Source organism: Tupaia chinensis, unplaced genomic scaffold (assembly GCF_000334495.1).
Source record: "Tupaia chinensis unplaced genomic scaffold, TupChi_1.0 Scaffold000466_1, whole genome shotgun sequence".
NCBI classification, from domain to species: domain Eukaryota; kingdom Metazoa; phylum Chordata; class Mammalia; order Scandentia; family Tupaiidae; genus Tupaia; species Tupaia belangeri.
In genome coordinates, this window is record NW_006159975.1 from 1,047,332 (window position 1) to 1,062,595 (window position 15,264).

The window sequence follows — 15,264 nt, forward strand, 5'->3', positions numbered from 1 at the left end:
ATAAGAGGAAGAAATTGTAAAGACCTACCATAGGCCCAGGGGAGAGCTAATAGGTACATTTCAGTTAGACAGTAATTCAATGAAAGTCTTCGTGTCATTTTGGCATTGAAGACTATACGTTTATCATTGGAAGCCAAAATTACTGATTCTAAATATGGAGCACTTTAACTTTATATGCCTTTTTTGATAGCCTTCGGTGAAACCAAAAATCCAACATATTTTTGACCAAAAATACAGTTCATTTTGAGTGACTATACTGTATTAAATATGTAAATTCCAGGTTCCTGGGATAATCATTAGAAGAGGTGTTGTAGAGTGCCTCCGAATGAATGACCACCAAAGCCAGATTAAGTTTAAAGGGAGTCTTTATTAGCTGGCCAGCGACTACAGTATGAGGCTGGGGCGGGGCACCGAGAGTCAGAATTGTAGCCCTGAGTGAAGTTTGAACAGTCTTTTGATAGGGGGTCAGTTACCAGGAGTTTCTATGCAAGCAGTTACAGAAGCTGAATCAAGCAGATTATTTCTGAGAGGAGTGGGATTTCCATGCAAGCAGTTCCATTGCTAAACAAAAGGGTTTGGGGCTAGTTAGCAAAGACAGTAGCAGGTACAGGATTTCATTCCGGATGTGATTTTAGCACTAGCTGTTTTCTCATGGGAAGAGCAAGCAGGAATACAGAAGCAGACAGCCATGTTGGGGGAAGGGTACAAAATGGATGAACATTTGTTCATGTGCAATATCTAATATGCAGCCTTCCACATTCCTCCCTTCTGATTTGGAGAATCAAATCATTGATTCAGAGAAGGGGAGAGGCTCATAGCGGAGTGGAGAACCATGAGTTTGACAGATTGAATCAGGCCCTGAACAAAGTTAATGGGAAAATGGAGGACACAAGAGCCAAAGAGAAGGGTTAGGAGGAGAAGCAGGGCAGGACCCGCAACAGTAGGGATGATGGTGGTGAGCCAGCGAGGCCAAGAGAAGAGAGACTGATACCAATTATCCTCAGAGGAGCGGTGCTCCTCACACTCTAGAAGATGTTTGTGAAACTGGTTCAGGCTGTTCCTAACAACCCCAGAGTGGTTGGTATAGAATTGAGGCTCAGACCCATAAGGATGGGCCATAGAGACCTGGCAGGCACCAGTGGTCAAGAGAGGATCCAGGTATAAGAGGGAAGTTTATGTGGTGAGGGGAAGGCGAGGGGCAAAGAGGAGAAGAAGTATCAGGAAAGTCAGCGCAATTTGACCTTGAGGAGATCTGAGGAAGGCTGAAGTCCTCATCTTTGGATCCTGGAGGCAGCAGCATCAGGGAGCCGGGCAGCAGGCTTCAAGCAGGAGTGATGAATCCAATGATGCTTCCCAGTAACCTTGACAGGAGAAGGATTTTTCAGGATAACAATGAAAGTTCTGTCCCAGTGGGGTCAAGAGGGCAGGGAGTGTGGTGTCTGACCCAAACTGGGGCTTCAGGGTTTAAGGCCGGCTGTGAGGATGATGTAGACTCTGCAGGGGCCAGGCAGTGGAATGGTAAAGAGAGTCTGGAGGAGCTGCTGGTAGTCGTCCCAGGTAGGCTGATGGGTGAAGAAAATAGTCTCAAGGAGAGAGATTAATTAAACTTTGTGGGTTTTGAAAGAAGGAGGGATTCTGGTTTTTCCAGTTTACATGTTACTTGTAGAGAGAGGGGAATAAACTGTAAAGGGAATAAATCATTTGGACCTAGTTCAGAGGGTCTCATTGCTTGAGGGGAAAAACTGGCAAGGGGGCCAAGGCCCCTTGGGACATGTTGTCCCTCTCAGCTGATTTCTTGCCCATGGAGGAGTCCTTAGGTTCTGGCCCATAAGTAGGTCCAGATCAAGTATGAGGCGGACTGAAAGGGTCCTCTCCATGGACAAGAGGTGTAGTTTCTGGTTCACTTGGGGCCTCCTCTTTTAGTTGCAGAGAGGCGGCCTGAATGCCTGTTCTATGATGACCCGCTCAAGGGCCTCAGGGACTATTGTCCTGTCATTTGGTCATGACAACTATTTGTGGGCCAATTTTTCTTCCTCCTGAGTGTAGGAGGGTAAGGGTGGGAGGACAGTCTGGGGTGGTTACAAGAACTTTTAGTTGTTGGTATGACTGTACTTTTTAAAAAATAACCTTAACCTCTGATTTAGACAGAAATTAATCTTAGTCACTTTAAGGGTTACCCGAGGCTTGTCCAGTGAGATTGTTAGATGTCCATGGGGAGCCACAGGGGTCTTGGACCCCATCAATCCTCAGTTTCAAAGGTCAGCATGGACTTCAGAAGTCCTGAGCTCCTTTCAGAGTTCAGTGCATTCTGTCTCTAGCGACCAGCTCCACACTTGGTTGGGGACAAGGTCCCAGTGGGGAACATGAGGATGCCAGTTATGGGCATTGTTTAATGGCTGGGCTGTCCACTTTGGAAACAGAGTTTCTTTCGAGGCAGAGGCTCTGATCGGGGCTGTGTCCAGATCCTGCCCTCGAAGAAGTTCAGGGGTTACGACGAGTGGCTACTGGGTGTCATTTAAGTGAAAGTTAAATCACAGATTAAGGTGCCTTGTCAATTTGTTATAACATTTTTTTTCAGTTTCTTGAGAACTTTAAAAAAAAATCTGTTCTGAATTGTAAGAGTTCTAACACTGAGAAGTGAAACTAAATTCTAGTAGATCCTGCAAGGAGCAGCTGAGTACTAGAGGGCGGAGTTTACAGGTTTTATAAGACATCTGCCTTATTAACTATACAAAAACCCTAGCTAGAGAATTAGAGAATGTAGTCTTAATCTAAATTTTTATTTTTGTATTTAGACCTCTTGATCATTTAACTAAGGGGAGAGTCCAGTGGGAGAGAGGCCTAACTAAAGAGAAACAGGAGTATAAGCAGGCAGGGAGGGAGGTGGCAGCCAGGAGCTCCTACCTTAACTTGTCTCACCCCGTTTTCTGAAACTTGTACCCTGTTAAGTTCTCGAATAGGAATTTTTAGCTTTTGTCTCTGATACATAGGCCCAATTTTTGTTAATTGTCCATGTTTAACTTTTCTATCCCACCTTAGGAAGTTTGATTTTTTTTAGGGAGTTATTAAGCTTGTAAAAATAGAATTACATATATCCACATATACTGAATGGTAGCTTATAAACATGTACAAATAAACAACAATAACAACAAAACTTATTTAACAACTTTTTCAATGCAAAACTAAACAGCCTTACTAATAGAACCTCCCAATTTTATAAAATTTAAAGACCAACAAAAGGAATAACTAAAGTATATTAACTTAATAACAAGAATTATAAGGAAGACTCAGAGAAAACCAGGCAGCAATACTCCAATAAGTCCATGTTTAACATTAGACATATATTTTATATCAATTTTACCTTTATAACTCAGGTGTATTGTATTGGCTACTTAACATTTGATTTTGTCAAACTTTTTTTGCTTTTCTTTGGTTGATTTTGGCTTAACAGTTTAGAAAACCAATCAGTTCACATAGAAAATGAAAATTTTACCCAGTTAAATTATTAAATTTTTAGAAAATAGTACTTTTAAGGGTACATTCTCTTGGGAACCAGCAGTTAGCGTAATGGCTATGTCGCTGGACTCCCATGTAGTCGACTGCGGTTCGTGTCCCGGACCCGGTGGCTTAAAACTCACACCGGGCGCGTGTGCGTGCGTGCCCAAGATCCCGAGAGGAGAATGGAGGAGAAGGGATTGCGGCGTGACCATCCCCCCTGGGGGGTGATTTCTCGCTTTCTGTCTCTATGTCTCTCTCTGTCTGTCTGGCGAGCGCACACGCCCTACAGTGAAAATCTCTCAAAAAAAAAAAAAAAGAGTACATTCTCTTTCCACTCTTTTCTGTGAATTTTCTAAAGGACATGACATTAGGATTATAGCCATAGTTAATGCTCTGATAAAAATTCATAACTGACAAAGAAATTTGGCTAGAAACCAGTTTAACATAATAACTTACCACATGACTGATAAATATTCCATCATAAATTCCTGGAAATCTCAAATTATTTTGGAACACAATACATATATAGACATACAAGTACATAACGTATTTTTACATATAACTTAAACACAATGTAAAGAAAATTAGAATTACTTAATTTGACAATGTTTTCCATCTTTATATAACATATAAAGGATAAGCCTGATCATTTTAACATCTCCCTTTGGTTGTTTCAGGGGCCCTCTTAAACATCCAAGAGTTACTTTGAGGTCAAAGATGTTCTGTCAGCGCTAAAACTAAAAAAACAGAAAAAGTAACATACAACACTAGCTGTTTTATTAAACCAACCACATTAAGATAAGCATGATGTTGCTTGATTAACAAAAACCTAGGTAAAATAATGTTGAAAATTGTGAAGACTTTCACTTATTTTCTTGTTTCATTATATTTGAAACCAGATCATTTACTAAAGTTATATGAATTTGAAAAGCATTTAAACCAATTTTTATGAGCACTCTTTTTATAAACCAAATTGAATAGAATTTTTAAAGGCCTTTTTCACACAGACATACAATATACAGTACATAACATGACATATTACATGTATGCATACACACACACATCAGGACTGTAAGGGCCAATTTCCCTAGGGTTACTTTAACACTAATAAGGCAATTCACAGAGATACACCATAACCCTCAGCCCAGTGTCAAAAGTCCTGAAAGTGATCTAGAAAACAGTTAAGGGGGGTACATTTAGACAAACAGACTGACGATTGTCCCTGACCATCTTGACAAAAACAAGACCGACAAAGACTAGAAAAATCAAGACAGTGCACCCAAAGACAAGCAGGATGATGACTGGTCCTGTCCCATTTTCAAAGACAAGACAAAGCAAGACAGTTTATCCAGAAATCTCTGTCACCAGGGACCCGAAGTGCCATCGCACTGAGGCCCAGGGACCGGAGGTTCTGCTGCATCCAGCCCTCCTAAAGTCTCACCAGGAGAGTTCTCAAACCAAAATAACTAGACTCTTACCAGATTCAGGTGCCACCAATGACTCTAATTTCTGATCCATGTTTGTGAGACCTCCTTACCCCTCTTGGGACCTGGGACAGGGTGTAAGGAGCATCCTCGTTGGGGCGTTATTTGGCCACTCTAAGGTTCCCAGATCTCACCGGGACCTCCAAATGTTGTAGAGTGCCACCGAGTGAATGACCACCAAAGCCAGATTAAGTTTAAAGGGAGACTTTATTAGCTGGCCAGCGACTATAGTATGAGGCTCAGGGGGTAGGGGGACACCAAGAGTCAGAACTGTAGCCCCAACTGAAGTTTGAGTAGTCTTTTTATAGGGGGTCAGTTACCAGGAGTTTCTATGCAAGCCATTACAGAGGCTGAAGCAAACAGGTTAATTATTTCTGAAGGGAGTAGGGTTTCCATGCAAGCAATTCTATTGCTAAACACAAGGGTTTCGGGCTAGTTAGCAAAGACAGTAGCAGGTACAGGATTTCGTCCCAGATGTGGTTTTAGCACTAGCTGTTTTCTCATGGGAAGAGCAAGCATAAATACAGAAGCAGACAGCCATGTTAGGGATAGGGTACAAAATGGATGAACATTTGTTCATGTGCAATATCTAATATGTAGCCTTCCACAGAAGGTACTCCAATTTAACAAAGGCTATTGGAGTTAATATAGAAACATTACCAAGAAAGCAACATTCCCCTGAATTTTCATGATGTCATAAGAATAAACACATGTCCAAAAATGTTATAACATGTTCCACTGAATTAAACTGTTGATTTAGTATTAAAGTATTTTCCATTTCATGACTATGAGGTGAAGTGTTTTTTTTTTAATTCCATCCTAACTCACTTGGCAAGAGAGGACCTGGGACCATTCCATAGTTCCTCCAGTTGAATGGCTTCACAAGACAGAGAAGTAATCCTTTCAGTAGTGGTTTTCTTCACTCAATATGTTCTGTTTCTAATTTGGAATGCACCATAATCTGCCTCATTTGAAAATCTTTTTGACATGCTGTATCCATCAATGTTCAATTATAAGCTTTTTTTCTCATATTGTTGATATAATCTACTTCTCCTTTACCATAATTGTTACTCCCTATTTTCAACTACATTCAAATGTCTCTGGCTGATATATGGACTGATATTTGAGATTCTGAATTTATTCTCTTCATCAAAAGTTACATCTAAATCAGATAATTCATGGTTTCTATAGACATAACAAGGTATATACCGATGTATTCACAATCAAAGTGAAAACAAAACATAACATTGCTGTCATTATCAGAGGCCGAATGTATATGCTGTATATATAAAGCAGAATATCTTTGCACATGAGTCCTGAATTTTATTTAGTGATCTTTTTGCACTTACTACCATTCATTCAAGGGGTCTTCAAACAGTTCATGGAACACATGTATCATGAAAAGGCTATACATGGATTTTAACTTTTTTGCACCAAAATAAACTCGAGTTTTAATTCCATTTTCAACATTTTTTTTTCCTTTTAGATTTTGCTGTAGGGTGTGTGCACTCACTGGAGATGTAGGGAGGGGAAGTGAAAAATTTCCCCCCCAGGGGAATAGTCATGTTGTAATCCCTTCTCTTCCATTCTCTCCATTCTCCACAAACTTTTTGAAGTCACCATTTATGTCTCACTTGCTATGAGACACATAGATAATAACTTTATTACCAAATCTAGACCCTGGTAAAGGATGTTTAAGTTTACCTGGTGCAATTCTTTCACCCTATTGGAATGCTATTTAGATTACTCTTGAGAATGGCCATCGAAGTTAGTCACTGATGTTACAAACCATTATCATTCATTTGTCAGACCATCAAGCATAGGTATCTTTTTCATTTTGGCACTTCTGCCTGTTCAAATGCAAGTGTGGATAAAAGTTTTGCTCAAGTTAATCTTTAGAAACTCTCCATAACTTAATTGCTAGAAAGATCTAGAAACTCAGCTAGATCCTAAACTCTGGATTATAGCAGTTTTCTCAAATATGTACTTTATAGTTTCCTAGTCCCTTCAGTATAAGATGGGGCACAATCTTTGTACATGTCATTAACTTTATAAATGCTTATTGAAAGTGTACTTCATAAGGGAACATTTCCTCTTGGCTTCATGGCCTTTTAATTATTATTCTATAATGAATTGCTATAAATATATTAAATGTAAATTAAAAGAAGTAAAGGTAAATATACCAGATGCTATAAAGAACATCAGTTATTGTAATATTCTGAGGGGAAAAGAGCCTTAATAGAGCAGACTTGACAGATGAAGCTATTCTTCTTTAATCGGTACCTATTGAACACAGGGACTGAGGTTGGTGCCTATCTCATTATTGTTAGATTTTACAACTCTATGTTAGACATAATAATCCTCCTCTTACACGTGCAGAAGCTAAGATAGAGTATAGCTCATACAAAAAGTCAGTGAGACATCCGAGGGTTGAATTGCAGTATCTCTGACTTTAAAGCTAAGTACTATTTCACCTCCATGTTTTGTCTAAGTATCAAGGACAGTACTATAGGGATTTTATGTGTGCTATTTTTCTTTTTTAAGGAATGGTTTCTAAATGAAGTAATTGAGACACAGAATGTTGAAAAACTCTCTTGGTTGCTGACAGCTAGTAAAGTAGATTCAGGTCCATGTCTCTATATTCTTTCTACAAATCCACAAAACCTTCTGGAATCAGAATTCTAAATATAATTTCAGATGCTTTGAGACATGGGACAAATGGAAAAATGTTTGTAACAGAAGTTCTGGAATTTGATTTCTAAAAACTGGTCCTGATGTTATATGTATGCATGTGTGCGTATGTGTGTGCATGTGTGTGTGTATTTCTTGGTCAGAGTTTAATGGTGCACATTGCTGCTGCTTTGGTGAAAAGGCACTATTTCTCATCTAAGATGTCTAAGAATGTAACCCTAATTTGGACAATTCCCACTCTAAGCACTGATACTATGAATTATTATTATATAATGCATATATCAATGCGTTTTCATTCTCAAAGCATTTTAAAGCTTCTGCTCTGTGCCTCTTGGTAGAAGAGGAATTTTATATAAAAATAAATGTACTCTATCATCTGCATCTTGGTACAGTTTGGAGTCCGCTACCTCATTTTCTTGTATTTTTAATGCAAGAATGTTTTATTAATCATTCAAAACTAATTTATTGGACTGCCCTATGCCCTAGTGATTAAGGGAGCCATTTCCATGTGGCTGACTATGAAGCTTGGACCTGAAGTCTTGAAAAACATGTTGGTTGCATGTGTGTGTGTGTGTGTGTGTGTGTGTGTGTGTGTGTGTCCCAAATCCTGACAGGATAGTAAATGGAGAAAGGATTGTGTTTTGATCATACCCCACTGGGGATGGTACTTTCTTGTATGAATCAATAATTTATTCGTCTTTTGATTTTGAAAATACAAGGCACATTAAGAATCAATGTCATGGGACCAGCAGATGAAGTAATAGCTACGTTGCTAGACTTTCATGTAGTCGACTGTGGTTCTAGTCCCAGACCTGGTGGCTTAAACTCACGCCAGGTACGTGTGCATGCATGACCAAGATCCTGAGAGGAGGATGGAGGAGAAGGGATTGTAGTGTGGCCATCTCCCCGGGAAGTGATTTCTTGCTTTCTGTCTCTTTGTATCTCTCTGTCTTTCTGGTGAGCTCACACGCCCTACTGCCAAAACCTCTCCAAAATAAAAAGAAAAAAAAGAATGAATGTCATGTCTTTATACTTTAGTTATATACTTCAATACTATCCCCCTGGGGAGTGATTTTTCACTTTCCCTCTGACTGTACCTCTCCAACTCTCTCTGGTTGAGCACACATGCCTATGGGAAAAAAAAAAAAAAGTTGCTCATATTATGACTTTGCCAAATTCTGCCTAATGCTTTCCTATTTATTTCAAAGCAAATGCCGTCTCTCTCGATCAAGAATGTACCCTCTGAGGGAACCAGCAGTTAGCGTAATGACTATGTTGCTGGACTCCCACGTTGACCGCGGTTCACGTCCCGGACCCGGTGGCTTAAATCTCACGCCGGGCACGTGTGCGTGCATGCCCAAGATCCCAAGAGGAGAATAGAGGAGAAGGGATTGTGGCATGACCATCCCCTCTGGGGGTGATGTCTTGCTTTCTGTCTCTATGTCTCTCTCTCTCTGTCTGGCGAGCGCACACACACCCTATAGCGAAAACCTCTCCAAAAAAAAAAAAAAAGAATATACCCTCTGGCAAATTAAAAAGAAGTACAAAACTTATTTATTGAGTATAGATTATGTCTTATTTTAATAGAACTTATACTACAGAAAATAAGAAAACATAATAATAGGAGCAATGTTTAATGTATCAAGCAATGGCAAAGGGGAAAATACAGAGAAAATACTTACAGGAAGAGGTTGCAATTTTAAAGGTGTTGTCATGGAAGCTCTCACTAAAAAGCCACCAAGAAAATGATACTTGAAAAAAGGGCCCCCAAAACATGAGGCAACAGTCCATATAACAATGTGGGTGCATTTTTATGGACATTGGGAACATCAGATTCAAAGGCTGCTGATGAGAGTGGAAGGAACATCGGCATGGTTGGTAGTTAGTCAGAGGGGAATGGTTAGGAGGGAGACTAATTGACAAAGGTCCTGTGGAGGTGAAGTGAATGACCAGTTCAGACAGGTCTTACAGGCCATTATCCAGAGTTTTGGTGTCTACTCCAAGTTACGCAGGAAGCTGTTCGTGAGTTTTTGACAAAGCTGTGACATGAGCAACATTTGGTTTTAAAAAGATTACTTCGGTTACTGTGTTAAGAATGTAGTATTCTGTAGTATTAAGGACAAGGATGTGAGCAGGACATCAAAGTAGAAGGGACATAGTATCAAAATACGAAGCTTGATTTTCAGACATGGCATTGATTCTTAATGGGTCCTGTATTTTCAAAACCAAATGATGTGCAAATAATTGCCTCATATACAATCTAGCCATCTGCTTTTTATGTTTTCTAGTATTATTGAGAATTCTAAAGACTGCTTAACATCTCAAGTGGATTAACTTTTCAATTCTCTGCTCTCTTCTCTCTATTTACATGTCGATAATAGGTGTTCTGAACAAAAAATATTCACTTTGATCTAATTTTATAGATAATAACTAAGTCATAGTTTCAGTCTCTGAGAAGCCTTATAGTTGCATAGCAAAGACAAGAATGCAAACAGATAATTATGATGTATTTTATTCATTAGAAGTGCTGTTGAAAGCAAGGGGGAAAACCCCATTCTCAACACATAGGTTGTATATGGATGTGGCATGATGACTAATTGGGAAAAGACTCATGACAGAGGTAACATTTGAACTACACCTTAAAGCAAGGGGCACCACCTCTTGGGCTGCAGGTCAGTGCTGGCCCATGGCCTGTTGAGGGCCAGGCCACAGAACAATGTAGATCTACTGGGCCATGCAGTAGGGGGTATGCAGCAGGCAAGCAAGTAAGGCTTTATCTATGTTTACAACCACTCCCCAGCTCTTATTGAGTCTTGAGTTCTGCCTTCTGTCAAGTCAGCAATAGTATTAGATGCTCATGGGAGCATTTACCCTATTGTGTGATTGTTTCATTGAGTATTGCAATGTGATAGTGGTGGAAGTGGGGTTCACGGTGCACGTGGTGTGCCTGAGTCATCCCTGGACCAACACCCCAGTTGGGGACGGTTGTCTTAGAGGGTACAATGAAGTTAACTAGCCATGCCATGGAGATCAGGAATAATATGGCATGTGTAAATCCATGACAAGAATTGTAAACAAGGATGAAAAAATGAGTAGACAGATCAGAGAATCCATTTTACTTTATTTATAAGACTGAGAACAACTTACATGAACTATTTAGACTAAATTACTCTTAAAACTGGCATAGAAGCTAGATGTCAAGAAGATTAGGAAGGTATTTCAATAGTTAATGAAATAGTTTGACTGTGTGAACTGAACAGTGGTAGTAGAAAGGGAGAAGAGAAATTCTAATTTTTATGAGATAACATTAAGTGAATTTGATAGTTGATATAATAAAAAAGCAATCAAAAATCATTCACATGTTCTTTATCTGGGTGTCTATGTGATTGCTGGTACAGTAACATGATTCGTGTAATACCAGAAGAGAAGTCGGTTTGGGAGAAAGGTGTAGTTTATTTTAGGCCCTATTGATTTAGAAATTCCTATAAGGCATTCAGATAGAGCTATCCTGCTGATATGTGCATATTCAGAAGCAGAATACTTTGGAATGCCAAAAAATATTCTAAAGACATCAGCGAAAAGTAGTAATTAAATTTGTGAAGATAATAATAGTAAGAAAATAACATCAATAATCCATACTTAGTTAACACTGACTATGTGCCAGTCACTAACCTAAGCATTTTGTATTCATATTTTCAATCCTATGACATAGATTCTTTAATTGTCTCCACTTTATAGATAAAGAAACTGAATTACAGAGAGTTGGACTTATCAGATAAGATCCTACAGACTGTGAAGTCAGTCTGCATTTGAGCCTGAACAGTCTGGTTTCAATACCAGGTCTACAGTCACAATTCAATGAAGCCTGTCCTAGCACAGCTCATTTTAGAGGATAAGTGGTTTAGGAGCAAAGCGAACTGATAGAAGTGAGCATAGATCCACATTTAGGGAAAAATTAGGGGATAAAAGATGAAGCAAAAATAGTCAGGAGATAAGTAATAATTAGCATTAATTTAATCCTTACTATGTACCCTATGCCTTTCTAAGTTCTTTATATGTAATAATGTATTTAAATTTTCTAATTAAGTAAACAGAAACAATGTAATGAGAAGATTGTGTTTCAATCAAACCTAGGGGAAACAGTTGGGTAAGGATAAAGTAGTCAATGACATCTTTTGAAAAATGCAGAAAGTAAGTACCCAGTCTCTAGTGAAGCTGTGTTTGGTGGAATGGTGACACTAGGACTCATGTAACAATAGGTTAAATGACAGTCGGTCCATGTTCAATGAGAAACAGCTGGCACAGTGTACTCTACTGAAAGGTGGGGATGAGAAAGGGAGGGAAATAAAAGAGTAGTGAAAAGTTTCCAACTTTCTTTTTGTGTTTAGAAAAAGGGTGACTAGGTTGAGGGGAAGTAGCCAAAAAGATGAAAATGTGCAGCTAATTGCTGTGGCAAGGTAAGTGTGTCTGGGAGAAAAAAAACAAAATGAGACCAAAGCTAAGGGATGGGTTCTGAGAAGGAAGAGAGAGACCTTTCATTTTTCGAATTGAAAGAAAAGAAAATGGGAGTTTATGAGGCTATGGTAATTTCATCCACAGAATTTGAGTTAGGCTATGAGAAAGTTATTCTATCACTATTTAAATGTGTAGCCATGTGTATTTTTACCCATATGAAGTTTTAATTTAGAGTAGTACCAATTCCAATATTTCTTGTGTAAAGGTTTTATAGCTTCGTGTGTGTGTGAAATTTCAGAGGAAAAACTGTATAAACATACAATCCGCATAAATCAACACGGAATCTACATAGTCACATTTGACTATACTTGAGTGTTATTAGTTCATCGTATGTAATTTTCAGTAGTCATCATGAAGAAAATCTGTTTTTTGAAGCTACTCAAAAGCTTAGTAAATAATTCTTCCCTTTAATATGACACACATTTGGAATGTTCTGAGTATGGAATATGTCATTTTTAAATTGAAAATAGGATCTTGTGAACCTGACGATGATTTAAAGCAGAAGATGATAATCGGTAGCTGAGGGACCAAGTCTAGTCCTCTGGCTCTTTGGTAAATAAAATATTATTTGAAAACTGTCACACTCACTTGTTTACCAAATGTCAGTGACTGTTTTCTTGCCATAACCTCAAAGCTAAACAGTTATAAACTTTATACAATTCACAAAGCCCAGTTTACTATATTACTCTATAATAGGCAAGTTTTGAACCCTAATATAAAGGTTCAGTAAAAATATATATACATGGAAACATTATTAAATGAGTAATATTGTGAAAGAAATCTATGTTCTGGATAAAATATTTTTTAAAAAATTAAACCACCACTTTCAGCTGAAGGTTAAGATTTCATTGCAATGCCTATTCAATTAAATTGATTAATTCGAATTGGTTTCTCAAAGTGTATTCCTTTAGACTATATTCTTTAGCCATTTACTAGTAAAATTATGGTATACTCCAAAGACATTATAAACAAGCTTGAGTTCTAGGAGTGAAGTGAATAAGCTTATATAAATCCCTTGTGGAGAAATTTGGGAGCAATCCCAAACCATGAAAATATTTTTATGCCTATTCTAGGGTGAAGTAAGACAGACAGACAAGCCACTGGTTCACAAAACCAGCATCATAATTTATAGATCGCTCTTCCTCTTGACCCTATTGATCTTTCCATTGTGGAATCTCTGCTTAAGGGAAAACAAGTGTTTACATATCTTAACACTAAACAATGACATTTGAAGATCATTGATTTTATATATCATATAGACTTTAAATAGCACATATATGTGCACATATAGGAAATTCAAAAGAAATTTGTAGTTGAGGTCAAAACCCTTCATTTGCAGTTTATTCTCAGTACTTTTTTTTTAATGTATCCCTAAAGTCAACATATCTCAAGTCGGTCTTGAGACAACCTCCTATGTAGGACAATGTCAATCAAATACTGCCAAGAAATCTAACAAGCATGGTTAACTTATCAATCAGCAGCTTCTTCCACATAACAGTGTTCATTGCATCTGTGCTAAATTTGTGTAATCTAAATTAAAACCTAGTTTCATTGATAATTCAATGCATTATGGAGAGAACTCCTGTAAAAAATAAGGGAGTGCACAAATTACAACTTTTGTTATTGCACTTACATTGTGTCATCAAAAGTAGGATAATGATGATGGTAGAACATTTGTTCTACCATCTTGTTTGCTAAATAACTCACATTTTCCTGACCTTTGCCATTGCTAACCCATGACAGGAAGTCCAAAGGATCAATGGCAGCCATAAGTTTACATTTTTGTCTTTATACACATATACTGAAAGCATCAGGCTTTGTTCCACATGAGTATTATTTCTTTGTTTTTCTAGTCTTCATAACATAAAGTGCATGAACTCTTGCCTCATTTGAAACATCTGTTCAGTAATTTTGAAGTTTCTTTTTCAATCTATTAAAAATGTTCATCTTTCCTAAGTTAATAAGTCTACACTAAGCAAATACTCAGAATTTACATTTTTTTAGCCTTAACAGTAATATTTCTTAACATTTATTAAATTTTTTTATTATTATTAGTTTTAATCTGACCAGAGAGAGATACAGAGAGAGGGGTAACTGAGAAAGCAAGCAACCAGGTCTAGGATTTGAACTGAGGTTGACCATGTCACAGTCTGCTGCCTCAAACACCACGCCACCCACTGGCCCCAACAGTAATATTTTTATAATATCGCATACCCCAAATATATATTTTTTTTGTTCTTGAGTAAATAGCTAGTCCATTCATTTTATTTTCTCCTTTATGTAGTGACAAAAACTCAGTTCTTGCTGTATAAAACAGGGAGTGTCAAGCCACTTTGTGGTCATAAGACTAGGAGTAGATCTAGAGTCCCAAATAGAGTTCTCTTCTGTTAGTTTTTCAAGACAATGCTGAATAGCTTTGAAAATTAAATATATGGACTCAGGTTTGGATCAATGTTAAATCCAACTGAGCCCGCTCTCATTTTGGGCAGCTGATTCTGTGCATTTTAATATCCTTTTATAATTATGAGCATTTTAATAAATTCAATGTTATAAACAAAAATAAATAAACTAGGTAACATGTTAACACAGGACAGCAAGCCCAATGCGTAAGTATGCATGATTACACATTACATGATCAAAAATAGTGATTTCCTCTTTCTAATTCTTCTTCTATTAGAATTCATTGTTCATATAACTTTATAGATATTAATAAATAGACATCTTTGTGATGAGGTACCGGCATAGAACTGTATATCTGGGCCACATTGTTTCAACCCCATAGAACATTTTATGTTGAGTGGCACTTGAGCATCTTGTCCTCATCCTACACTGAGAGGTGACCTTCAAGGGGAGTATTAACTGTGTTGCTGTTATTTGGACATCTTCCTCTTTTATGGTCATACAGAGGAGAGAATTTTCTCCCACCTCAGCATGAGGAAAGGTGTGTTTGGCATAAGGAGAAATTTAAAAGCTATATATTTAGAGAGATTTTGCATCTTAGAATTTATCTTTGCTAGGTAACCATCTCTGTCATATGTCAGGTTTACAATAGAAAAAATGTTAAGTTGACTTATGT

The 15,264-nt window shown here is 37.9% G+C and overlaps 1 protein-coding gene across 1 annotated transcript in view; it reads left to right on the forward strand.

Moving 5' to 3' along the window:
- Positions 1-15,264, forward strand: part of SEMA3E (semaphorin 3E) — a 302,659-nt gene that overhangs the window by 281,509 nt on the left and 5,886 nt on the right. The window lies entirely within an intron of this gene.